We start from the raw sequence: 26,721 nt of genomic DNA on the forward strand, positions 1-26,721 counted from the left end.
TGTCAAGAAACAAGGAAGGACCCCGGCAACCTTCGGAGGGAGCAAGGCCCTGCCGACCCTCCGATTCTAGACTTCTAGCCTCTACATAGGTGATGAATACGGCTCTGCTGTGTTTTCTCTCCCTCTTGGGTCATTTGGGAAGCAACACGGCGTCAGTCTGGACTTCGAGCTGGTCCGGCCTGGCAGTAACAAATGTTTGTTGAGTGCAAAGCTAAGCCCATGTCACGTGATACAGGGGCAGTGCCAGTCAGCTGAGCTGGGAGGGCATGGGATGCACCCTCCTGCCAGGCCCGGAAAGCACTGGGGAGGATGAGGGAGAGGAACACAGACGGAGCGAGGGAGCGAGAACCGCTGTGGTGGCGGCCTGGGCTGAAGAGCGGAGCCGGACCGGGAGAGATGAGCAGATGCCAGGCGAGCTGGCCGGAGGTGCTGGCGCCGCAGTACTAGATGAGAAGGACAGAAGGGCCTTCTTTTCTCCACTCGCCCAGAAAGGGCCATGAAAGGTAAAGGTAAATCAACTCAGTCCTGCGTCTGGATTTTGAGCCTCTGTTGGGTTTGGACTGGCTAAAATCCCCTGGATAAGAAATGACTGCAAGTTTGGAATTGATACAGTGCCAAAGGTATTGTCAGTAGGTTCACTAAAAGGTTCAATTAACTGCAGCCAATGCTTAGACCCACTGGGGAGATAATTACACAGAATGGACACACTGAAATATATGAAATCACAATTAATACAAACAGCAGCCAAGAAAATACTCCAGCTAAACTGGAGCTAAGCAGGGGATAGTGGAACTGAAGGTAACTTCTACTTGCTTTTCCATCATTCAGCTTATCTCACAGTAGAAACACCCATTTCCAGGTAGTTGTAAGAAAATATACACCTAAATTTTTTTTTTTTTGTACCAGAGATCAAACTCGGGTCCTTGCGCTTGCAAGGCAGGCAGCAGAACCACTGAGCTACATCCCCGGCCCTATAATATACACCTAAACATTGCAAAGAAAATAATGTAACACTTGTGGCATTTCCTCAGACCATCACGTGTCAGTGAAGACAAGAGGCTGCAGTGGGTAAACCCTGTGGGAGCTTCCTTCTCATTGGGATGAGCAGCGCCTCCCAGGCTGCTCAGGAACATCAGTGGGTTAGCACAGTAGGCCCTGCCCAGCCGTGAGCAGACTGCATATCCAACACTCGGCCTCCACGGCATCAGGAGGTCTCACCTGCACCATGAGGGAGGGGCAGGAAGCTGACCCGAAGATCAAACAGGGATTCGGAGGAATCTGATGGGCAGACACTGGTTCAAGGGCTGAGGCTAAGCAAGGCTCCCGGGCTCAGCACTGGCCCCTCTTCTCCTTCCCACATGCACACGCTCAGGCCTCGCATCCAGTCCACGGCGCAGAGTGTCACTTCTGTGTCCATGACCATCTAGCTCTCTCTCCTCTCTCCGTAAATATCTGTCTTCCATGCTTCCCTAGGTCCATATATCCAACTGGTGACTTCACACTTCCACTTTGGTCTAACTGGCATTGTGACTTAGCACGTATGTGTTTACTTTGGCTGCATAACACAGACGACAAGTGACCATATCCACAGATTTATTTTCTCTCCAGTTTGGAGGCTAGAAGTTCAAGATCAAGTTGTCCACATGGATGGTTTCTCCCAAGTTCCCTCTTCTTGACTTCCTGTCGCTGCTTGAGATCATCTCCTTTCTGTGTGCGTCTTTGTGTCCCAGTCTCCTTGTCCAAGAAGGATACCACTGTTGAATTACAGCCCACCCAGATGACCTCCTTCTACCTAATTACCTCTTAAAGACTGGCTCCAACTAAGCCATGTTCTGAGGTGCTGGGGATTAGGACTTCAGCACATTAGCAGGGGTGGGGGTAATAATTCAGCCCATAACACAGAGCTTTGATCCACCAAGCTCACCTCCAGATACACCCAGGCTCACAGCAAAAGACATCACCACTCACCAAAGTGCAAGGCATAAAACCAGGAATGATTCCTGGGTCCCCGTCCTCCCCGACATATCCATTTATTTTAACCCATTACACAGGCTCTGCCTTTAAAATATTTCCTCAATCTCTGGACTTTTATGCCTCCATTACTCCGTTACAGCCTAAATATCCCGTGTCCTCCAAAGTCTCCTGAATGGAGGGCTGGATCCCCAAGGCAGCCATGTTGAGGTGGGGCCTACAAAGGAGACAGGATCGTGAGGGTGCTGACCTGGGAGAGTCCGAAAGGGCTCGAGGCTGGATGGGCCGTTCAGGGGCAGGGTCTCACTAGAGGACACAGGTCACCAAGTTGTGCCTTTGAAGGGCACATCTTGTCCTGGCCCCTCCCCTCTCTGGATCTCCCATTTTCCTGGCTGCCCTGAGCTGTGTAGCTATCCTCTGCCACACCCTTCTGCTATGATGTTCCTTCCTCACCTCAGGCTAAAAGCCATGGGGGCAGCCAACCATGGACTGAACCCCTGAAACATGAACCAAAATAAACCTTCCCTCTTTTAAATTACTTTTCTTGGGTATTTTGTTTCACATGGACAAAAAGCTGACTAATACAATTACTAACACCTTATCCAAGCTGCCATCATACCCTGAGTCACAAGAAAACCTAATGAGTCCCTGCTTCCACTCCATCTTATCAAAGGCAGCCATTTCTAAACGAAAAAGAAAAGAACATGTCATTTCCCTTCAACAGTTCCCTATTAACCCAAGGAAAACACCAAGCCCATTGTCCTGTCCCAAGCCCCAGTGTGCATGGGTAACCACATCTTAGTATTTCCCCTTTGCTGGGCATGGTGGCACACACCTATAATTTTAGCACCCTGGGAGGCTGAGGCAGGAGGCCAAGTTGAAGCTGGGCCTGGGTAACTTAGCAAGACCTTGTCTCAAAATGAAAAATAAAAAGGCCAGGGATATAGCTCATTGTGAAGGCCCTGGGTTCGATCCCCAGTTCCAAAGGAAAAAAAAATTTCCTTTTTCCCTCCAGAATGCACAGACTGGCCTTTTCTTCCTCCACATCAAGTTCATTCCCACCTCTGGGCTTCAACACGGGCTGTTCTTCTGCCTGGAATACTCTTTCCCTTGCTGTTCCCAGGACTTGTTCCCTATTGGTAGCTGAATTTGGGCTTAAATCCCATTTCCCCAAAGAGATGTCCCCTGACAATTGGCAAACGTGGTCCCACAACATCCTACTCCCTTACATAAGTAGGCATAGTATTGCTTTCCTTCTACTTTAACTAGAATCCTACTCTTAATTTTCTTTACTTGTACTCTTATTCCATCTACACACTGTCTTTTGCACTTCTGTGCTAGAGGACTGGGTGGCACTTAGTAGGTGCTTGCTAAACATTTGCTATTTCTATTGAAGCAAATTAATCACCTTTCCCCAGGGAGGTCTGGGGAGGATGCACTAACGCCGAGGATTAGTTCTCCATTCTCTGGTGACTTCTGAGAAGCAGTCACAGCCCTAAATGTATGCACATGGCCAGTCATCTGTGTGGAGATCGGAGAGGACTGGCAAGCCCCAGATACCTTACCCATATGTCCTAGTCTTCAATCGCTTAAGTGCCACTGCCATGGATTTGGGGGGGATGGAGGGGGTTTGATGTTTTGAGACAGGCTCTCACTACGTAGCCCAGGCTGGCCTCAAACTCACAGCGCTCCCCCTCTCGTCCTCCTGAGTGCTGACACTGCAGGAGTGTGCCACCACCCCAGCTCTGTTGTGCACATTTAAAAACAGGTAGGACTAACAGTTGAGACTGAAATAGGGCACACTTAGAAGAGACAAAAGGGAAAAGGCAAAAACGAGTGTGTTCATGGCGGCCAGAACCCACGCTGCACACAGCAGTCTGAGAGCTCTTTCCCCCGGTTCACGCCATTGCACACCACGCTGGGAGCCAGGGAGCCCAGTCCCATCCAGAGCCGCACCGGGCCGCACCGGGCCGCACCTCAGAAGATCAGGAGTGCTGAAGGGGCCAGGCTGACCTCCGTGTGTCCGCCCAGGGCCCCGGGTACAAAAGTCGCCTGCTACATAACCGGGGGAGGGGGGATGGGAGGGGGGATGAGAGAGCCAAGGCCACTGCCCTGCCCCAGTGCCTCCCCCTTGCCCCAGGACGACGGGGTGCCCTGCCAGGACTCCCTCGCCTATAGCCATGGCTCCTTCCGGTTCCAGAACATCCTTCTCTACCGCCCTCAGGCCCGGGACTCCAGCAGCTTCCACAGCTGCTGGCCTGGAAGTGCCTTGCCACCGTCCTTGGTTTCCCTCAACCTTGCTGAACCTGGAAAAATGACTCCTTAACCTTCTTCATTCACCCCCTCTATATCCACTTCCTCAGCATCAGTAACTGAGCAGCTTCCCTAAGGTGGGTGTTGCCCACTGTAAAGGAAACAAAGACCAATAGCATGGGTCCCTCCCCTCAGGAGTGGTATCCTGTGCATATTTTTCCTTGTTCTGACTTGGGCTCAGCCCTTCCCATGAGGAACCCTCCCACGCACTGATTTACCAACCTGGCCCCAGCCTTTCCCAATGGTGGCCATGTGACCCAATCCTACTTCAGTGATTGGCTCATGGGTGATCATATGACCAGACTCTGACTTTTCTTGCCATTTTGTCAGAGCTACCATGGAAGAAGTTATTCTTTGTTCCAATATTGCTAACTGCAAGGTCGATGTTTGGGGCTGCTGGTAGCCCTGTCAGCCTCTGTGTGGAGAGAACAGGCTGAGAATTAGGTCAGTTGAAAACACAGAAGAGACACAGGAAGTGTAAGACAAATTCCTAATGTTCTCTGAACACCTTGATCCCAATCAATTGGAATTTCACTCCTGGAATTTCCAATTATTTATGTTACTTTGGTTAAACAATTTGAGTTGGGTATCAGTCACTCATAAACAAAACAGTCCTGAATAGTGAAAATGGTCTCCTTGGCCAATCCATGCTGTAATAACAATCTGAGGAGCCCCAAACCTGCCAGAGAAAAGAGGATTCCTACACACGGTCATAAACAATAAGGCAATAGGGATGGGGCAGGCAGAACAGAACGTTCTAAACTACACACTTAGATAAGGCAAGAATATTATTTGTTTACATAAGCGATTTCCCCTGCATGTCTTATAATTCAAATGTGTTAGTTTTAAAATAAGTAAATAGGAAAACTCAAGGCCTTGTCTGTATGTCCAAAGCAAGATATGGCTGGATCCTTGAAATGCAACTCAATGGGTAAACAATTTGAAATAAACAAGTTTCCCCCACACATTAAGACTGGGCTGTTTTCTCCAAACTGCAATCATCTTGAAAATAATAAAAAATGATTACAGCGGAAATTCAGTAACTTGGTTGAATTACTTGCTGCATTACTTTTAAAAGTCTAGGTTATAAAATGCTTTTAAGAAATGTCATCACAGGCTTCTAAGGAAACACTAAAACTGGAACTAAGCTCTTAAACAATCTCGTGCAGGGGAAGAGTAGATAGGAGAGCCCCAGCCTTGATGGAGAGTAACAGGATTCGAGAGTGCACGGATGTTTGTGAATCCGCACCCCCCATGGCTCTGACCGCTGCAAGACAATCTGTTTCCTTAAGAAGTTTAAATAGTCTCTGTCCAATGTTAGTTGTGCCCTTAATTTTAAAAAGCTACACTCACAAGTGCACGGACCCAAAGTGCTAGGTACACTAGGTCAGCAGGGCAGCCTCTGGCGTCATACCAACCTAAGCAGCCGAAAGTCCAAGGTGAGTTCAAGATGTTGTTCATATTATACAAAAACTGAATTGCTATATGCCCCTGTCAGATAATGACATTCAGGCTGGTGCTTTTTTTTCTCTCTCTCTCTTCAAAGAGCAAAAACTTTGGCTAGATTTTCCATTTAACATTCAGTGATAAAAAATAATCACACTCTTCAGCTTAATGCATCCTGAAAATTCAGAAATGAAATCTAAATTGTTTTCATAATTCCCACTTACTAACACTTGCTACCACAACAACAAATAGTTCTCGCTGATGTACGCATACAGCACAGGCTGCGTTCAGATCAACAAACAAACGCATGGTAAATTTCTCAAACAGGAGCTTTTCATGACTAATTTCAAGACTGAATGGATCACAAAATGTTATTTCCAGATAGTTTTGTTAATGTGACACTAAATCATGGAGTCCTGACAGGAACTGGGTTTTGCCATTGAAAAGACTCTAAGTCTTCACGTGATGCTTTGGAGAATGTTTTTCAGTGCTTCCTACAAAGTGAACCCACAGCAGAATCCCATCACAGAGTAGGCAGCTTTTGGGGAACCATGGCTGGGAACTGTTGAGAAAAATGTCAAAAAATGAAAATCCTCAAGGGATTCCAATACCTGAGTCTTCAGATCTTCAGAGGGACAGTATTCCCAAGAACCAGAAGGAGGAAGCAGCTCAAGTGTCCATCAGCAGGTGAATGGATAAGCAAAGTGTGGAATATACATACAAAGGACGATTATTCAGCCTTAAAAAGGAAGGAGACTCCAACATGTGCTACAGCATGGATAAACCCTCCAGAAAGGATGCTAAGTGAAACAAGCCAACCACAGCAGGGCAAATTCTACACAATCTCACTTCTGCAAGGTCTCCAACAGGTAGATTCATAGAGGCAGAGGTGGAGGAGGTTACCAAGGTCCATGGGGAGGAACAGGAAAGAGGAGCTGTTGTGCCATGGATACAGCATTTCTATTTGGCAAGATGGGACGGGTGAAGGTGAGGGTTGCACAGTAATGTGAATGTACTTAATGACACAAAAATGTAGACTAAAAATGGTAAATTTTATGTTATGTACATTTTACTACCAGAAGGAGGAGGACTAAGAACAGGAGGGGGAGGAAGAGGAGAGAGAAGGTCCATATTATATGCATGTGGTTTTTCAAGAGAACCCTGAGATCCACATTTTTAAAGGATAATCCTGTTTTTTACAGCTGGCAACAAATTTTGAAAGTTTGTAAACCACTGTAGGTCAATCAAAGCATGTCTGAGGGCCTCTAGCTGACACCTTCTGGCTTAGGCCATGGTCAGCAGCACTTGAGTTAGAAGTGACAGCCAAGGCCTGGGCTGGGAATGACTTCCGGGCTGCGTTCCCTCATGTGCACTCACAAAAAAGGCAAAGGGAGAGAGTGTGACCATAACCCTCTTCCGGTGGAAAGGGCTGCTGATGTGTGTGTTTTGTTTTGCTGTTGCTCATTTAAAATGAGAGCCTTAGAACTCCAGGTACAAGAGTATAAGAAGATACTATTCGTTCACTGGCCAGGGTAACAGATTCCCACATTAATCTCAGGCAAGAAATGAATGGCCCTTTGAGGAGGTAAAGCAATGAAGACATGAGCAGTGTTTATCTTTTTATCTACTTACAAAGAGGGCCACAGAGCAGTAGCAACACCCCTCCTGGGGGAGACTGAGTCTTAAAACAAAGTCAGTCTTTTCATTTTCCTCTCTCTTGAAGTTAAAGTTGGAGGTAAGGGAATGATAATTCCTAAAGAATAATTAGAATAAACTAACTTGAGTCATTACTAACTAAATAGAACTCTGAAAGAACTATTCGCTCTTAAAATATAATATTTGTTCTTCAAAATATCCAGTTGTTACGGTTTAGATGGAAAATGCCTCCCCAAAAGCCTCAGGTATTTGGAAGGAAGGTGCCTGGATGATAGCTATGCTATATCATCCATGGATTTGTCCACTGATGAGTTCAGAGCTACCTTGCTGTTAGAAGGCACTGGTTAGAGACAGGTCACTGGGACATGGCCTGGAGGAGTGTGTTCTAGTCCCTGGCCCCTCCTTGTCTCTCTGGTCCAGCACCTTTCCTCTGCCATGTCCCTCTGCCATGTTACTTCTGCCTTCCGATCAACCAACCATGGACTGAATCTTCTGAAAATGAGTCAAAATAAACCTTTCCTCGTTTAAGCTGCAGGTACCAGGTATTTTGTCCCATTGATGGGAAAATGATAGATACACCAATGGTATTTGTATTTATGTTTATTGTATTGTTTCTACACTGTGTAGATGAAGCAAATAATTACCTTAGAATAGGAATATGATTTGAACTAATTACTATCAATTCCATTTAAATGCTCAGTATTGTGAAGACATAACAGATAATATTATGTTTGTCCATACGCTTTCCCACAACTAACACTCCATTCAAACAACCCAACTTGTATTGATTTTTTTTTTTCTAAAACATCTTAACTGGCTTTATTTTCAATTCTAGAGTGGGCAACATTTTGTTCCATAAAACAGATTGTTCACCAAACTAAGTTTCACATGGGACAACAAGGAAAGCAAGCATGGCCAGCCAAAGCCTAGCAGAAAGCAGAGCCTACCCTGGAGCTCCCCCTGAGCTCTATGTGGAGGGAACTTTTTGTGCCATGACACCCTGAACCCCTGTCGTGCCAGAGCAGTGGTGACCCAGAGAGGCATCTGGGACTTAGTTCAGAATGTTGTCCAAAGGTACATCATAAGTGAAAGAAGCATTCAGAACTAGACGCCATTTCCAAGACATAAGCCCTCCTGTCCCAGACCTTGCCACTGCCCCAGCAGCAGCAAAGAGTCACCCACTCATCCAAGAGCACCTCTTGAGCACTATCTTGAACATGCCAGGCTAGCCCAGTCCCACCAGGCTCTTGGGATTGAAGCATGCAGGAAAGAATATCTGCATAAATGCTGCATTTATGAAAGTTTAAAGACAAGGCCAACAGGGAAAAGAGAAGCAGATGAGCTTTCTGTTTCAGGCTGGGCCTCACAGTGTCCATACCTCAGCAGGGACACCATGGGTCCACAGCATGGTCCCCAGGTCTATATCTTCAGGAACTTGATTTTATCAGCTCGCCCACGGGTGATGAGGCTCTGGGAATCTAACTCATGACAACCAAACACTCAAGACTCTAATAGCTAAAGCAGAAGGCCAGATTACTCGTGTGCAGTGAGAAAGAGTCAGGCAGAGCTGGAGGGGCTTCTGGGCAGCTTGAAGCCCCTTTGCAAAGCCAAATCAATAAGGGAAGACATCCTAGAAAATGAAGACTCAGAGGACGGTAGCCTTGGTGACCAGAGTATTTAACTTTCTTTTTGATTTTTACAGGAGCTCACAGCGAAGAGTTTGCCTTTAGTCTCAGCGGAGACTTTAGACTTGGACTTCTCTGAAGTGCTGGAACCATCAGCTGTCAACACAGCTGTTCTGTCCCTGCCTCCCCACTTTGGTCCACTCATGCTCAGCCCATGATTGTCACCTTGCACCTCCCTGACCCCATTCTCTGCTGATGCCCAGAGAGAGCTTACTGTGCACTTACAGCTCCACATGCATGGTCTTGTTTCTTCCCTCTAACACACGAGACCATTATTGGCACTATTCTCCCTTTTAAAATATGAAGGCTCAGAAGGGTCAGGTAACTTGCCCACCATCACACAGATCGAAAGCCACCACCAGGCCTCACACCCAGGCAGGCAGACTGCAGAACCCACACCTTTAACCATTAACCAACTCCACCCCAGCACTCAGGCTCCCTCCCTGCCCTCCACATGCTCCTCCCCTGGGGATGCCTTCAGTGGCCCCCTGGCTGGAGGTGTCCTCAGCTTCTCAACCAGCCCTCACTGTCTGCCAGCTTCGGCTGTCCTCCCACTCAGGCTGTAAGGTGAAGCCATCTAATAACAAACTCTACTACAGAGCAAACCGTGTCACTGTAAGAGTCCAGTTCATACCTTTACAGCTGCCATCTGAAACTAGCAACGTTCATACCCTGGTCATATAAACTGTCACCTCTGGGAAAAAGCCAAAGGCTTGGCCATGGGAGGGGCACAAGATAAATACCACCCCCTTGCCAACCTGTGCCACCCAATTCATCCTTGAAGAGGACAGGGAGACAGTGTTAGGGGCCCATAGACACCCAGGTAGCCCTGTGCCATACACTACTGATGAGGAAAGCCCTGAAACCAGAGTGCATGCCTGGCTCCCAAGGCAGTGTTGCAGTTGGGAAGGGCTTTGGAGACAGGCTTGGGTTATAATCATTCCAGGCTGTGTGATCTGGGAAGGTTGCTCAGTCTCTCTGAGCATGTATATGTGATCTTTGCTTGTTAGACCTGCCCTTGGCCTTCATGTAGAGAAGAGGGGACTGATTTTACTGATACTGATGAGGCAACCAAGGCCAGCAATGAAGTAGTTCATTTTTCTTTCTGCCTCTCTACCACACTGTGATACACCCACAGGCACTGTCACCAGAAGCCAAACACATGGGACCACCTGTTCTTGGACTTCCAGCCTTCCAAATTGTGAGCTAAATACATCTCTTCTCTTTATAATGTACCCAGCATCCAGTATTCTGTTATAGAGACACAAAACACACAGACAATGGTAGTCTAACAGATTTTAGAACATTTAGAACAACAGATTATCCAGAGGAAATCCAAGGACCCTTTCTTGGGTATGTGTAGAGATCCGGCATTTTTTTAAATGTCTCCCCCATGTGTGAGACATCTCCTACCTTATGAGCCCACACCTCCCCAAAAGGGAGGTCAGGAGTCTGTCTCCCTCACACCTCAGGACCAGCCACGCAGGAATGTTCTTCAAAAGAGAGAGCGGAGGGGGAGATGTGTGGAGCTCACTGTGGCCAGCACTGGGGGAACAGGTGGAGATGCCTGGCTTTCAGAGGCGACAGCATCAGGTGCCCTGGGAGGAAAACACCTGGTGATTTGACACAGGGCCTGTGGTAAGTGGGGGCCACCTTGGGTCTCCATGGGGCCACCAGTGGCACGGGTGTGGAGTGCTTGTGTCTCCATGGCCTCCCAGCCTGACTCTGCTGCACCAGGAAGTTCTGTGAGCTCTTGCTATGGTTTAGATCTAAAATGACCCCAAAGCCTCATGTGTATGGAGGGTGATTGGATCATGGGGGCTCACAGCAGATTGGCTGTTAGGAGGTGGGGTCTGGTCAGAAGAGGTGGGGCCTGGGGACGTAGCCTGGAAGGGCTTATCCCCTGCTCCTCCTTTTTCTCACTGCTTCCTGTCCACCATGCTCGAAGCAGCTCTTCTCTGCCCAGGCCCTCCCACAATGCCTCCCTCCTTGAGCTGGCCGATTATGGATTACAAATGTGAGCCAAAATAAATATCTCCTCCTCTAAGTTACATGTGCTGGTGTTGTGTCCCTCAGTGAGGAAAGTGACTAAGACAGCTTCTCAATGTTCTTCAAAGCTCTTTCTGCTTACACCCGTGAGAGTGAACCCTGGTGTTGCCTACCGACAGCCTCAAAATAGCACATAACCAAGAGGGGCATCAGGAAAGCCAAGACAAGAGAAATACATTTTGGCCTCTGAGAGGATTTTTCTTAATCCCATAAATCCAAAAGTTTAAATAAGTGAAAGAAATTAAGGCAACCATCTACAGAGCTTTGACAGCACTATAAGCTGATAATTTATCCCAAAGGACATCTGAGATCACTGCAGCAGGCAGAGTAAGCAATGGGATACAGCGATTCCATTAGCACAAAGCATACCTGCACGTGCACATGCACACACACACGCACACGCACACATACAGACCGCTACTCCATACTGGGGTTGCAGGGCATCAACCTATATCTGCAAGACTGGTTGGTTTTACCTCCACAGGACTTAAAGCTCCAGATTTGTGATATGGTTCAAAGTCATGCACAGGGCATGGTGGCCACACACAATCCCAGCACTCTGGGAGGCTGAGGCAGGAAGATCACAAATTCTGGCTCAGCCTGGGCAACTCAGCAAGACCTTGTCTCAAAAATAAATAAATAAAAAGCACTGGGAATGTAGCTTAGTACTTCCTGGCTCCATCCCCACAGGGAGAAAAAAATCAACTATTCCCCAGTATGTATTAAATCATTATTAAGATCATTATATATGAACAGGCATTTTAATCATTGCCTGGACAAACTGGGCACTGCTAAACTTCGATCCCAGTCACTGCTAAGGCTTTGCACACAGCCTGTGTATAAGTCCCCAAAGTCATTCCAATGCCAGGACAATTAGACTTCACGGACATGGAGGGCATCCAGCAGGAGCCCTTCAAGTCTTATCCTCCTACTTGATCGAAATTGTGGATAAAGCCACCCTGTGCTGGCTTTCTCAAAGCAATGCAAATCTTACTAACAATTTCATTTTACATACTAGCATCATTGTTAGGGTTATGACTGAAAATTAACACAGAGCATCTGGGTCTTTCTCAGCATTTGGATTTCCCACGTCATTAGATTTGTTGCATACAAATAAAATGACTATGGCCCACTCTGCTTTCCCTGAGCCCCAAAATCTTGATGATGAATGTCCAGTTACTTGAAATAAACCTGAAAGTGTTGAGTGGTGACATGAATGTTTTTGCCCGGGCAGCATCCGTTTCTGTTACTTCTGGTATTAACATCTCAACTGTCACTGGAAACTACATGTCCCCACTCCCAGTCCATGCGTGGTAAGGGGAAGGCCCTCTCCCAAGGTGGCAATGACCCAGGCCTGCCATTTAGCTTGGCTGCCACGTTTGGTGGAGAGAGAGGCATTTAACCAATTCAGGGCAATGAGAATAAGCCTGGGATTTTGCCGGAACTATGGGGAAAGAAAAGCTCTCTGTTGGGGAGGCTCAGCCAACAGAGAAGTCTGGATCTTATAGTGGCATCTTGATATCAAGAAGTTTGGACCTGCCTGGTGGTGAAGCAAATCCAGAGGAACTCAGAGCGGAGCGATGGTGAGAGGTGGATTTCTGATGGTGTTTGAGTCCTGGCTGGGTACCCAGCCACACCTTTTCCTTCACAATTATATGGACCAGGGTGACTTTTTTTCCAAGCCATTGGGTGGCCATCCACGCTAGGTTCATTGGGTGACCATTCATGCTAGGTCCATTGGATGGCTGTTCATTCTAGGCCATTGGGTGACTGTTCTAGGTCTGCAGATGCCCCAGCACCAGCAGGGGTTAGTAGATAAGGCAGTTCACATTGGTATGGGAAATGGCTCATGGCAGAAAGTTAACATCTCTGGAACAAACTCATTTTATATTTTGATAAACATTCTTATTTTCTTTATCTCAAAAGAGTCTATATCTATACTCTGTATAACCTTTTTCTCTTGAGGTTGTAAATGATAGAAGCCCCTAGATGTTAACTTTCTGCCATGAGCCATTTCCCATACCAATGTGAACTGCCTTATCTACTAACCCCTGCCGGTGCTGGGGCATCTGCAGACTTAGAACAGTCACCCAATGGCCTAGAATGAACAGCCATCCAATGGACCTAGCATGAATGGTCACCCAATGGACCTAGCATGGATGGCCACCCAATGGCCTAGAATGAACAGCCATCCAATGGGCCTAGAATGAACAGCCACTCAAAGACAGGTAATTACTTTGCTGGCCAGGCTCCAGCAGTGCATGTGGCCTGAGAGGGACCAATGGGACCCATTTGCCTCTGGGCTCCAGCCAGCCACTGTGTGAGACTGGAGTCTCATGCTACAGCCTAATGCGTCTGGTTGACCATCCAAGGCCCAAATGTAAGACGAAGAAAAGAAGATAGGAGAAGAAGAGAGCTGCAAATGGACCAGAGACCATGTGACCTGGAGAAAGAAACTGACTCCATTCTCAATTTTCTAGTCCTAGCTGCATTTTGACTCAGGTCATGGAGCCCTTCTGGAGCAGAGTGAAACAGTGGTTAGAGACCACAGCCCCCCAGGGACAGCTGTGAGTCCTGACTCCAATTAAACTCATGTACCTGAGGAGCATTTTCTAAAAATGAGGATGATAACATAATGCGGGGCAAGGATATTTCCTGAGCACAGACACCCCAAGCAGTGCCTGGCACACAGTGATGAAGGAACCGATGATCACAGCAGTCATGGTTGCAATGCACCCCTTTTACTTCAACTCATTTGACCTCTGAGAGGGCCTGAGCTACAGCAGCAATTTACAAAACAGGTAACTATCAATGTACTTCACCCGACACTCTAAAACGCTTCACACAGGGGGTAGAGCTACCATGAGAAATCCTCTTAGCAAGAGAAACCTCAGCTGTGGGTGGCTCGCGAAGTGTCCCAGTGTGTTCACAGGGGACAGTATCACCCCCCTCTGCATCCTGATGCTCTCGTGTCCCACACAACCCCTCAGGACCGTGACTCCATGTCCGGGCAAACACAGCACCCAGGCAGCTGCTCCAGGCCTAGCTTCCACACTGGTGGCACCCAGCACTGCTCTTGGCAGGAGGTGCCCCGTGTGCCACACAGACACGCTACACAAGATGCAGATGCCCTAGAATTGGCGGTTTCCGTAGCCCTCCTAGTCTTCCGGGACAAAGCAACAGGGCAGGCAAACCCAGGACCTTGTCCCTCGTTTCTCCAACCGTGTGTTAGGGTGCCTTCCTGTTTTAGGGGCCCCACCCCTTCCCAGGCTGGAAAAGTTCACCTAGAGGCTGGGGGCTTCTCTGTCACTGTTTTGTCCCCTTCTGTGAAAACCACACAAGCAAATGTACAGATTTCATCCCTTTCCAAGCAAGCACAATTTAATCGTTCTGAACTGCTGAGCTATGCCTTTAAAATAATTAATATTTTACTAAAGAAAGATGATGCAAATCAACCTTCTAATTTAAAAGTTTTCTATTTCTGCTCTTGTTACTTTTGCTGTCTTCTGCCACCATGAACTGCTGCCCCTCTGCCACGTGCCACGCTGCCTTGGAACCAGCCAATTATGGGCTGAAACCTCTATGAACCTGTGAGCCAAATAAACCTTTCCTCCTTTTAAAAAAAAATTTTTTTTCTATTTCTATAGGAAGAAAAAAGTAAAGAAAAAAATCACAGAAATATTATCCAAATCTGTCACCCAACATGCGTTAAGATTAAGGGGCAAAGCTGGGTATAGGGTCAAGCATTTACCTCACCTGCACAAGGCCTGGCTTCCATCCCAGCACTGCAAAAAAGAAAGGTATATGGTGGTCCTCAGAAAAGAGCAGAAGTTTAGTTTTTTTAAAGAAAAACAATAAGGGGCTCCACAGGGGGGTGATCTAGGTGATTCCACATTCTATGCTGAAAGATAACCATCAAGGAATTAAATCCATACTCTCTTGCTCTGGTAAACGCAGGATGTGAATCTTGTAGTATGATAATTACTTTTAAAATCAGAGAATTCAAGTATTCTTCCAGCTGCAGAGGGGGCTGGAGCCAGAAGGGTAGGGCACATCGGGTGCAGCCCTGGGCAGCGCAGGGCAGGGTGCTCGCAGGAAGGAGGAAGCCCAGTTCCGACCTCAGGGCCAGACACCTGATTCTCAAGCCCAGCAAGTTCTACACATCTCCCCAGCCTGGAGGCTGAGAATTCGGAATCCACTCTCCCTCACGGATGTGCACACCGACCCGGGGTCGGGGTGTTGTTCTAACCCAGCGAGCCTGAGGGTCACTTAGCTCTGTCCCGAGGACCCTGGACAGGCTGGCCGAGGCTGGCTACCTATCTTTATGGAAATGTAGTTACAATTCCAAATAAGACAGAGCATCTCAGAGCCTCTCACTCAACAGGGCTGTCACCAGTCCCAAGATGCCACTGGTGGTCCAGGCCGGCCCTCCATCCTCACCCACTCACACTGACCTGCAATCGGGAATCCTGAATGGCAAGGGTAGGCACAGAAAGAGTCCGTCCCTGCATGGCGACTGGAGGAGAAGGCAGCCTGCAGGAACTGGAGGCCAGCAGGCTGGTCCCCAGGGCCCGGAGCACAGGGTGGGGGAGGCTGAGACGGCCTGTGCTCTTAGCTTTCATTTCCACCGCGGTTGCTAAGTGCTATACATAATGCAAAAGTAAACAGTTACCCAGTGCCGTTTAGGATACAGAGAAACACACGTCCATCAGCCAAGGGGGGAAAGACTCTCAAAGTCTCTAGGTTTCATTTTAGATTCTGGTTGCCCAAATAAGAAACCTAAATGTCCAAAGGAAGAGAGGCGGGGCTGAGAAGTGCAGTTAGCAACAAAAGACAGGGACACCCAAGATCCCCAACCCCATCTAACTCATAAAGTATGCAGCAGCCAGTCCTCGGTGTCTCGATACCTGGAGCAGCTCCTGAAGCTGGAGAAAGCATTCAGTGCACTCACAGGGAAACAGCGCTCTGTTGTTGGGGTGGAGGGGAGCGAGACATCCTCAGTGAAGGCCTGAAGTCAGGAAAAGTTAGGGGTCCAGACCTTTGAGGAAAGGAACGTGCTGTATTCACCGTGTATTTCCCACAATTCCCAGCACAGTGCCCTGCACCAAGCAGATATACTACAGATGTTGTTTAATAATATTAACAATAATGGGGGCCAGGGATTTAGCTCAGTGGTGCCGTCGCCTGCCTCATAAGCACAAGGTCCCAAATTCAATCCCCGGTACCAAAAAAAAAAGCAAGCAAACAATAATGATGAGGAAAAACCTTCATTTCTAAGTACAGTTCCTAAGATTCTCCACATGGTGACCACAGCAGCCAACCACGACTGAAGTTTCTACTGAATTTATTACTAACTAAGGAAATTAGAGGACCAGAACAAGATAAAATACCACAAATAATATATTATGCTATTATGAATAGAATATAAATAATAGTCATGAGCTTAGAAAGCAGGGATGACCCTGAGTGGTCACTGAGATTTTCTCTGCTGTAGAAAGATGATATCCACGGTCTCTGAAGACGAAGGGGACATGGCCAAGGAGCCCTGTGCTCTGGGTCCACGGCACCATGGGTCAGAGGACAGGTGAAGACCCCAGGCCCGAGGAGGAGACCGGGTTATGCTCAGCATAACCACCTAATTCCGAGCAACCACCCAGTCTTCCTTCCCTTAGGAAAAGCCCCTCCTGTCAGAGAACTCCGCGTTTATAGCTGGAAATAAGCATGCACAGGGAGGGCCAAGGATTTAGCTTAGTGGTTTTGCCACCTGTTGCTCAAGCGCAAGGACCTGAGTTCAATCCCTGGCACAAAAAAAAAAAAAACATGCAGAGGGAAAAGATGCCACTGGCTTTATAGAAATGGAAAGGTTTTCAAGCACCATTCAATAAAAACTGATGGGACAATTAGCCAAAGAAGAAAAATAATCAGTTTGGATTCTCATTTCTTCCTCACTCTACACCAAAATAAATTACAGTTGTATGAAATAGTATTTTAAATTAAGACTTTTTAAAAAAAAACAAGCAGACAACAGAGCTGAGAATTTATCAGCTGTGGAGGGCCAATGGGCTGACCTTTCAGGGTAAGAAACATCTGTCCACTCAACGGGGGCGAGACTGTGTCACATGACCAGGATGTTCACTGGGGAAACATTTGCAGCATAGCTGTCAAAAATATTTTATTGTAGGGCTGGGGATTTAGCTCAGTAGTTCTGCTGTCTGCCTCGTAAGCACATGGTCCCGAGTTCAATCCCTGGTACCAAAAATATATATATATATATATATTTTATTGTATGTTATTAAAGATTGTTATGGTTTGTGTCTATACATCCCCCCCAAAGCTTGGTGCAGTCAAAGGTGGGGCTCTTCCAGAGGTGGCTGGATCTAGAGTATGTGACGCTGGGATTAAGGGTGTGTGATTACTAAACCAGTCCACCGATTGGTTTGGCACCCGCCCTAAACCAAGTAACCTAGATATGTATAAAAGGGGCAGAAAGAAGTACCTAAAGCCCCTTGTTTGCTTTGCTACCTTCTGCTCACCATAAACTGTTTCTCCTCTTCAAGGCCTGTCTGCTGTGCCACCCTGCCGTGGAGCCAGCTGATTATAGGCTAAAACCTCTGCAAACTGTGAGCTAAACAAACTTTTTCCCTGCTAACTTTGGGTGTTGGATATTTTGCCTTAACAACAAGACGAAGTAACTGAGACAAGGTCTTATGCCCATGACATATATTTCAGGCAAAAAACAAAGCAAGCTACAGAATAATATGGCTCTGTTTGGTAATAAAACCCTTTGTAAATCTTTGTAAATAGGGAGGAATGGAGGGGTTGAAGGGAGGGCTGGGCAAGGGTGAAAAATAAGAACCAAGAGAGACTATGTAAAGGTGCAAATTTCCAATGATGAATGTCATTATATTGTACACCTAAAATGTACCAATGATTAGAATGAATAATAGATAATGCAAAATAGGAAGAAAAGGTCCAAAGGGGTAGGGGTAGTGGGAGGGGCAGGGGAAAGGAAAGAAGGGAAAGGAAAAATGATGAGAAATGGAAAAAATGGAAATAAAGTCTTTGTAAATAGGGAAGAATGGAGGGGGTGAAGGGAGGGCTATGAATGGGGAAAAAATAAAAACCAAGATGCATTATGTAAAGGTACAATTCCCAATGAGAAATGTAATTGTGTTGTGTACCTAAAATGTACCAATAAAAGAATTTAATTAATTAATTAATTAATTAAATAATAAAACCCTTTGTATCTTTTAAAACCATAGTCATCCTCAGAATGCACAAGACATGGGTTCCGGAACCCTATGAGCTCCCAGATCCAGATACCCACATGCCCTGTAAAAAATGGTGTAGTATTGGCACACACACACACCCTCCAATATACTCTAAATCACCTCTAGATTATTTATAATACATAATCCAATGAAAGCACATGCTATGTAGATTGTTTTGGTGCATTATTTAGAGAACGACAAGAAAAATGTGCATGTCCAGTACCAATGCAATTTCATTTTTTGACGATTTTTGGCCCAAGTTTTGTTGAGTCCATGGACACTAACCCATGGATACAGAAAGCCAACCGTGTTCTATGAACAAATACAGTGAAAAAGAGAACACATCAAGTCTCTACTGTTGCCTCTCTGGGAGAAGAGCTTGTCCTCTGTGTACCTGTATCCTGAATTGTTCCTCTTGGTATCACAAGCATACAGTACTTTTGTAATTTAATTTTAAGTGGTGTGAAAGACATCTACACAAAATGAACATGTAACTCCGGCCAGGGATTTAGCTCAGTGGTTCTGCTGCCTGCCTCAGACACGCAAGGTCCTGAGTTCGATATCCGGTACCAAAGAAAAAGAACATGTAACTGAAAATTAGGAAAAGAAATAATGCAACTATGTCATAGTGTAACAGTATAAAAAAGAAATGTCCAGCCTCATTAGCAGTCAAAGAAACACAAATGAAAAGAAACTATTTTTGGTTACCAAACTAGTAAAAATATTTCAAAGTGATGATAGTCAAGGCAAGAGAAAAGAAAATGAGATCAATACAACATGAATTGTTCTAACCCACTTGGAAAGCAAATTAGCAAAATGTGTTAGGATTTATTTTTAATGTTCAAACTTTCAACCTATATAATCCATAGGAAATATATCCTCAAGAGAAGAAAACGTTCTTTTAAAAATATGACAATGCAAATTTTTTTTTAATTTTGACCAAATGATCTAAAATGGAAAGAGTAGTAAACCAAAGTATATCCATTCAAGGGAATGCTATCTATCCAATAAAGGTTATAAAATAAAATGACAAGTGCTTGTGGCACACATTACATGGAAAATAATTTTAAAATACATAACTATAAAAAATGAAGTATTCCTGGTTGCCTTTGAATATTTGGATTATGGGTGATTTTCTCCCTTCTTTCTAATTTTCTATACAGTGCTGATTTATCTTATGGTAACAGTTCTAGCTGTGGGGGCAACAGGACAGAGGAAAGGGTGCCCAGAATATGCCTCAATGTCTTCCTGTTGCTTCCCAAGCAAGTTCAGAGGCCAAGACAGACTCCAGGCTCTCCCTGATGGTCCTCTGGGACGGCACGGCAGGTCGAAAATCCACGGGGTGGGGCAGTGGGGACTCAGCATCGAAGGCTTCCCATCCCCAGCCACCACTCCCAACAAGAGAGCATCCGCTGTTCACACTTGAGAACATGTAGGCCACGTGTCTAGAGAGACACTGGGATGTGCGTGTGTGCACAGGCGTGTGTGTTGCTTCCTTCCTCCAGGACAGCAAGGCAAACTCAAAGGCAGTGATCTAGCAATCTGTCGCTAAAAACCAGAATAACAGCCCAAAAGCTCAGTACCCACAGGGACCCAGCCAAGACAGCACTCTAATACCAAAAATTGCAAATAGTACCCATTGACAACCATCTCTCCTCCCAAACCTGCCGTGTAACTGATTCACTGTCTCAGACCCCTCCCTGCAGCCTTTCCTGCCCTGTCCCCCATACGGAACTGGCTCTTCCAAGCGCACACAATGTCCAGATGAGCATTCCAAATCTTTCATGCAACCCTGCAGACCTGTATGTATCATGTAAACACATAAATTTTACAAAAATCTTTATGTAAAAATAATGGAAGTCCCAAATATTAATTCTGGCTGCCTTTGAACTTTGAATTATTCACAATAGCCATACAATCACGTTTCTAAAATCTCTGGGGTAAACCAGAGATTTTAATGTCTACTGCTAAAATACATCCAAGGGTATTCACCATTGAAAAGAATTCTCTGCAGTGTTTCTAACAGCAGGGGTGTTTTAGCAAAGGAACAGCATCCCTCTAATTTATCTCTTTAGTAAAGCTAAGTGTTTGCAATACCGCATATAAATTCTCCTGAAAGGTGGGGTGCTCCTGCCTCTCGTCTGGAAGAGCCTGTGACATGCTTGTCGCTGCAGACCGAAGCTCCAGGGAGAAACCAGGCTAACCTGGCCCCGGAGGGAACCTGCTCTCTCCACGGCAGAACTGCAGACTGCCTGCACATTCCTTCCTTCGCATAACAAAAACATCCCTTGCCTCAGCTCAGGCTGGACAACCTGTGAGAAAAACAACTGTCACCCACCTGGCAAAGGAAAAGACCACCCGTGCACAATTCGGGTTCTGAATGAGGGAGGTGTGGAGTGACTCTCGATTTTCAAACAGCTAACCGGACCCCAAACTAGAAGTACAGGAAGGACACTATACATAGCCTTCAGATAATGGAAACAGAAAACAATAAGCCAATTAAATAGTCTGGTAGGGAAGAAAAAGGTACAGAGGGCCTAAAAATAGTTCCCAGCTTATCTCTGCTTTAATAGCAGATTAGCACGAATTCTCTTGGAAATGTTACTCAGGCAACCAGACTACAAAGATATTTGGAGAAATGTAGGTATATAAATCTATTTTTGCCATGATCAGTACTAAAAGAAAAACATTCATGAGGAGGCTATATTAGGAAAAACAGGTGGGTACAGAAGAAACTTTTGTTAGTGAAGGAATCTGGCCGCTGCCTTCCTGATCGGAGCCCCTCTGCACTGCCCTCCCACACAGCCCGGTGGGGGACCACAAGCCACGGGCCTCGGCCCTGGCAGGGAGCCACAGGCCCTCCCTGAACTCCTCCCACCCCGCGACCCCACGGAAGACTGCACAACCTGCGCCAAGCAGCTGGTCTGGGCTCTGGTGCCAGAGCAGCCCTCTCAGGTTTGTTCTGTAAAAACCTCCCCTGTGGAGCTCAGACCTGTTTCCTGTTCTCCCTTTTCCTAACAGTCAGCAGACACCGAATGCACTTCAGTAGGCCCTAAGTGGTACAAAGCCAGCCATCTGTATAAGAGGCCAGGCCCATTGCCTCAAATCAAACTCAGGCCCACAACCAAGCAGGAGTGTCAAATGCATACTTTTTCTACATTTTTCAAATCTCGTGTTTCTGTGTCATAAGCCAAAGGCAGTTAATACAGCAAAAAATGGTAGAATGGCAAGTTTTAAAAACATATTTGGGCCCAACGTGGTGGTGCACACCTGTAATCCCAGCACTCGGGAAGCTGAGGCAAGAGGATTGAAGTAAGTTGGAGCCCAGCCTGGGCTACACAGGGAGTTCAAGGCCAGCCTGCACTGCATAGCAAGATCCTGTCTCAAGATAAAAGCCTTGGAGGGCCAGGGATTTAGCTCAGTGGTGCCGCTGCCTGCCTCAAAAGCACAAGGTCCTGAGTTCAATTCCCGGTACCCAAAAAAAAAGCCTTGGAAAGTTACCTTAAGTACCACTGACAGAGGGGATTGTGTCCATTCACCTGGACTGCCTGGGACAGCCCTGTCATGCCTGCTTGGGTGTGAGCATCAGGATGTACAGCCCTCTCGCTCTGCAAGGTGTCCTGCTGGTCATTTACGCTTACGGTGTGTGGGTGATGGGGGCAATCCCACAGCAGTGCTGCTGCGAGGACTGGGCAGAAGTACCAGGCGACAGAGGCCTCGCACAGACCGCAGACAGAGAGTACTAGTCACTCACTTCACTCCCAGGCACTGACGATGAAGGTCGCCAAACAGAACTGTGCCCGCTCCCGGCTCACAGAACCCCAGAGTCTGACCCTGGAGCTCCTGCCCGGGCACTGCGGCTGTGGAGAACCCGTGCCACTGCTTGGGGCTGGGGTGAAGGGCTTGGTGCCAACCTGCAGCATGCTCTGGGGTGCCTCTGGAGGAGACCTGAGGTCCTCACCCATCTCGGTCTTTGCTCCCCCACCCTAGGGAAGCAGCTCCCCCCACGCCCAGCATGGTGCCTGCCTCAGTGGGCCCCAAAGCCTCACAGCCAGCTGACAGCCTGAGGCCTCCAACTGTGAGCCAGGCAAACCTTTCCTCTCGTACGCTGACTGTGATCTTGGATGCTCTGACACAGTCTTCTTGCACAGCTGACTGACACATCCTGACTGCCCTCCCTCAGAAGCTGCTGGGGCAGGGCCACCTGTCACAGCCATGGCTTCCCCTTGTGCCCTGCCGTGTGGTCACACCCTGGCCTGGACTTGCTGGGCCACTGGGAGCCCACAGGGGACACTCGGAGGTGGCTGCTCCAGTGAAGAAGCAGCTCAGACCAAAGGGCTGGAAGGCAGCAGAGGTGGCACAGGATTCGGCCACGGGGACACAGAATGGGCAGGAGCTGTGGCCCTGGGCAGCAGTCGCAGAGGCCCACAGCACACAGCCAGCAGGGGGAAGACAGACAGACAGACACCTCCCTCCCGGCTCTGCTCCCGCCGCTCCTCCACCTCTGTCTCCTGCTGGAATCAGAAGACAGAAGCGGCCACTGCTCCGGTGTTGGACACGGCAGGGGCGCCCCTCGAGGTGCACAGCCTGGTGGGAAGGGTGGCGGCCTCGGGGGACAGGGCTCACAGCTGTCCTCCCCTCCGGCCGGCGGCAAAGTCAGCCCGGTGGCTCTTTGGGGAGTGAGAAGGAGCCAAAGAAGGCAGCACCCTGGGCACGAAGCTGTCACACACCTGATTACTGCACCGGCCCGGCCCGGCCCGGCCCGACCTGAAATGCTCTGGCCTTCCCAGAGCACTCGAGCTCTCCCTGTCTGAGGCCCTCAGATGACACTGCTGGTCCGCTAGGAGAACCATTTCCTGCAGCTGGAAAACCGCAAAGCAGGTACAAGGCTAAGGGACCCGGAGTTGGGATGGACCTGAGGGACAAAGATCAGCAGACTCTGCAAGGCCATAAAAACAGCGGCTTTCTACCCTCTTAGCCACCCGCTAAAGAGAAACAGATCTTAATGAGAACAGCTTTTCCACTGAGAGGAATGTGGTCAATGTGACCACCGGCAGTAACACACACCCTGGATCAGACTCTCCTGCTACCCGCCTTCAGCGGCGCAGCAGGGAACCCACAGAGCCACCCTTTCCCTCGCCTGTGTTCCCCACACCCACAGGCCCCAGCTTGGACTCACACTGCAAACACACGGGAAGTCTCACCAGTGGCCAGCAGCATCTGCAAACAGAATTCCCAAGCCCTGCCTGACACACTGGACTCCTCCTGAAATATCAAAATACACGGGGTGGGGGGGCTATCATCTGGATCCAGCCAGACACACGAAGGAAACACCCTACTTCCGGGTATTTGCGCCTCCTCTCGCAGCTCCCTATCAGCTTCTGACCTTCAGGAGGTCTCTCAACCTAAAAGCCCAGAAACTTGGGCCTACTGCTTCTGCTTCCTTTCCAGAAGACTCCAACATCCTCAGCCTCACTCCAAGTAGCTATACTCCTGCCAGCTTGGGGATGCTGCTGGGAGGAGCAGACTCTGTCCCATCAGGGTCCCCTAAATCTCATCCCATCCTACCTTCCCCAGCTACCCTCTTCCTGGCCTCTTCCGAGACCCTGGAGACAACTCCTTCTCGGGCTTTGCCAGAACTGGTGGTGTCAGGGCCCAGAACCCTGCGGGCACCGCTGGCAACATCAGCGACTGTGTCTGAGGAAGCCCGCGTGACCCTCACTGTCACACTCACTGTCCCGGCCAAGCCTAGCGACACGCCGCGAGGGGAGCAGCATAACACGTCTGCTGCACAGATGTGGTGAGGGCCACCGGGCTCTCGCTCTAAAACTGAAAATAACTCCCTAACCCTGCACCTCATCCTCCTGTCCTCACCCTCTCTGACCTCTGGGCGCCTTGGATCACATGACCACCACCTGCCCCACACACAGCGGCTCCGGCAGCCCAGATGGAGCTCACACCCTACCACTGCCCCCCGCAATTTGCATCCAACCACCTTCGTAACAAATGTTGACTGGGATGTGGAGAGGCTGGAATCCTTGCAGGTCGCTGTGTAAAATGCTGCCGTGGAAATCAGCGTGGCAACTGCCCAAAAAGTGAAACAGAGCATCAAGCAACAAGCAACTCCACTTCGGAGTACAAACCCAAAAGAACCAAAAGCCCAAACAGACATCAGCACATACCCGTACACCCACGTTCCCAGTAGAACTGTTCACAATAGCCAAAAGACAGAAGCAACCCAGTGTCCACTGACCAATGACAAGACAAACTGTGGCAGCCACCCACTATGGAATATTACTAGGCTTTGAAAAAGAAGGAAATTGTGATATATGCTACAATATGGATGGACCTTAAGGACACTGTGTTAAGGGAAATAAGCCAGTCACAAAAAAAGAGAAAGCCTACAAGACTGCACTGCTCTGAGGTGCAGGGAGTAGGTGGATGCAGAGACAGGGCAGAATGATGGTCATCAGCGGCTGGGGCCAGGGCCGGGGCACTGTTGGTTAATGGGTGTGGGTTCCAGCAGTGAAGAGGAAGAAGTTCTGAAGATGGCTACACACAAATGTGGTGCACTTAGCGCTGCACAACTCTACTCGTGAAATGGCTCAAATGGTAAATGCTTTGCATCTTTAACCACAGCTTTAAATGCATTCACGAAATATGCATTCCTCGCCTGAGGGAGAGGGCAATGAGCAACACGGAAGGACACTGTGCCCACGAAGAGGGCTCCTGCTCACTCTGCACCTCGTCCTCTGTCCTTTCAGCCCACAGCCCGAGAACCTAACACAAGGCTGAGGGTGTGGACACTGCTCAAAACCCCTGGAGAGCTGAGCACAAGCCCTGCTGGGGGAGGTAGGGCCTTTCTCTCTCAGTCCTCTAGCCAGGAAGTCATTTAGGGTTCTCCGGGCTACTTGGCTGTTTCCAGGAGTAGAGACTAAAGATACCCATCATCACAGGTAATTCCCCTAAGTGCACAAGCTGTGGGTCTCCGCTCGGAACGCGCCTCCTGTCCCAGCCGGAGCACTGGGGCAGGTGACTGAGCGCGGCTAAGCTGCCCCCACTGTCCCACGCATCTGGGAAGGGGACGCTCACGGCCACAGAGGACGCCTGGTGTTTTGCAGTCCAGCAGCTGGGGGCCACCTCTTGGTGACAGTGTCACGATTCCCTGCCAGAGAAGCCCCCGGCTCCTGCCTCCAGCCTGCGGCTCGGTGGTGGGACACGCGACCATGCCCAAGCCAGTAAGATGCAGCTCGGGAGAAGACACACGGACGAGAGCAGTGCTGATGACTCGGAGCAGTCCTTCGAAGCAAGGCTGGAGCTGAGGCTCCCTCTTTCTGGAAGGATGTAAAGTCCACACTGTGTAAGGTCTGGAGCTCTCCCAGCCATCAATGAGAAGGGCCAGTTCCAGGGGAGCAAATCAAGAAAGGCAGAGGGAAAAATCACGTCCTACCAACAATGCTTGAGCCCTGGATCAAGCCACACCTGAAAGTGTCTTCCTGTGGACTGAAAAGTTATCAGAACAAAAATAGCATTCTCTTTTTCATAAAACAGTCTCTGTTTGGGAGTGCCTGCCACAACAGAATTGAGTCCACCCCTCTCTGCTTCCGGCTGCATGAGGTGAGTGGCTGCGCTCCACCTCAGTCTTCCGCCATGATGTTTCTGCCCCACCACGGTGCCCAATGCGATGGACTAAACCTTTGAAACCAGGAGCCAAAATAGACCCTCCCTCCTTGAAGTTGTTTTTCTCAAATATTTGATCACAGCAACAAAAGGTGACCGACACAAATCCTAATAAAAATAAGCATCTCCTGTAAAAGTGATTGCAAAATCAATACCACCTGCTCCTAATCCCTTACCCTGCCAGACATCACCAATGGACCAAGGCACTGCCTCCCATTCAGCCTGGATTGCCCACTGTCAGGCAGCCACTGGCAATCAATCAGCAATGAATCTATCTGTCTGCTTTCAGTCTAGCAGCTGGCAAGGTTCTTCCATAAAGAACTAGGTAGAGTTTCAGACACGGTCTCTATTACATTCTTCTTTGTTTTGTTTGCAACCCTTTAAAAATGTGCAAAGCATTCTCTGCTCTCTGAGCTTTATAAAAGCCCATGCTCTCAAGTCTTGAGAACAGACTCTGGAGCTGCCTTGGGGAACCAGGCCCCTCCATATCATCCTACACAGGGCCTGGGGCCCAGCAGGGAGCACTGAATTGCCAAGGAAGCAAGCAGAAGCCTTGGTTCCTGATCTCATCAGGCCAGTCCCAGGCAGCTGGCACCCACCCTCCCAGAGGAACTGTACCGAGCCTTCCTCCCTCTGCCTGCAGAGCCAGC

The 26,721-nt window shown here is 48.2% G+C and overlaps 1 protein-coding gene across 2 annotated transcripts in view; it reads right to left on the minus strand.

Annotated features, from left to right (window-relative positions):
- The window catches only part of Ncald (neurocalcin delta), a 383,940-nt gene that overhangs the window by 355,825 nt on the left and 1,394 nt on the right, over positions 1–26,721 (minus strand). The window contains exon 1 of one of the 2 annotated variants that reach the window (XM_004850229.4): positions 15,575–15,727. The exons of the other annotated variant lie outside the window; for it this stretch is intronic. The gene's annotated coding sequence lies outside the window, so the exon portion shown is untranslated. Of the gene's footprint in view, positions 1–15,574; positions 15,728–26,721 lie in introns of those variants that run through there. 2 annotated transcript variants of the gene reach the window in all.

Source organism: Heterocephalus glaber, unplaced genomic scaffold (genome assembly GCF_053883595.1).
Source record: "Heterocephalus glaber isolate CG9 unplaced genomic scaffold, H.glaber_assembly_v1.0 deba00001556, whole genome shotgun sequence".
In the NCBI taxonomy this organism is placed as follows: domain Eukaryota; kingdom Metazoa; phylum Chordata; class Mammalia; order Rodentia; family Bathyergidae; genus Heterocephalus; species Heterocephalus glaber.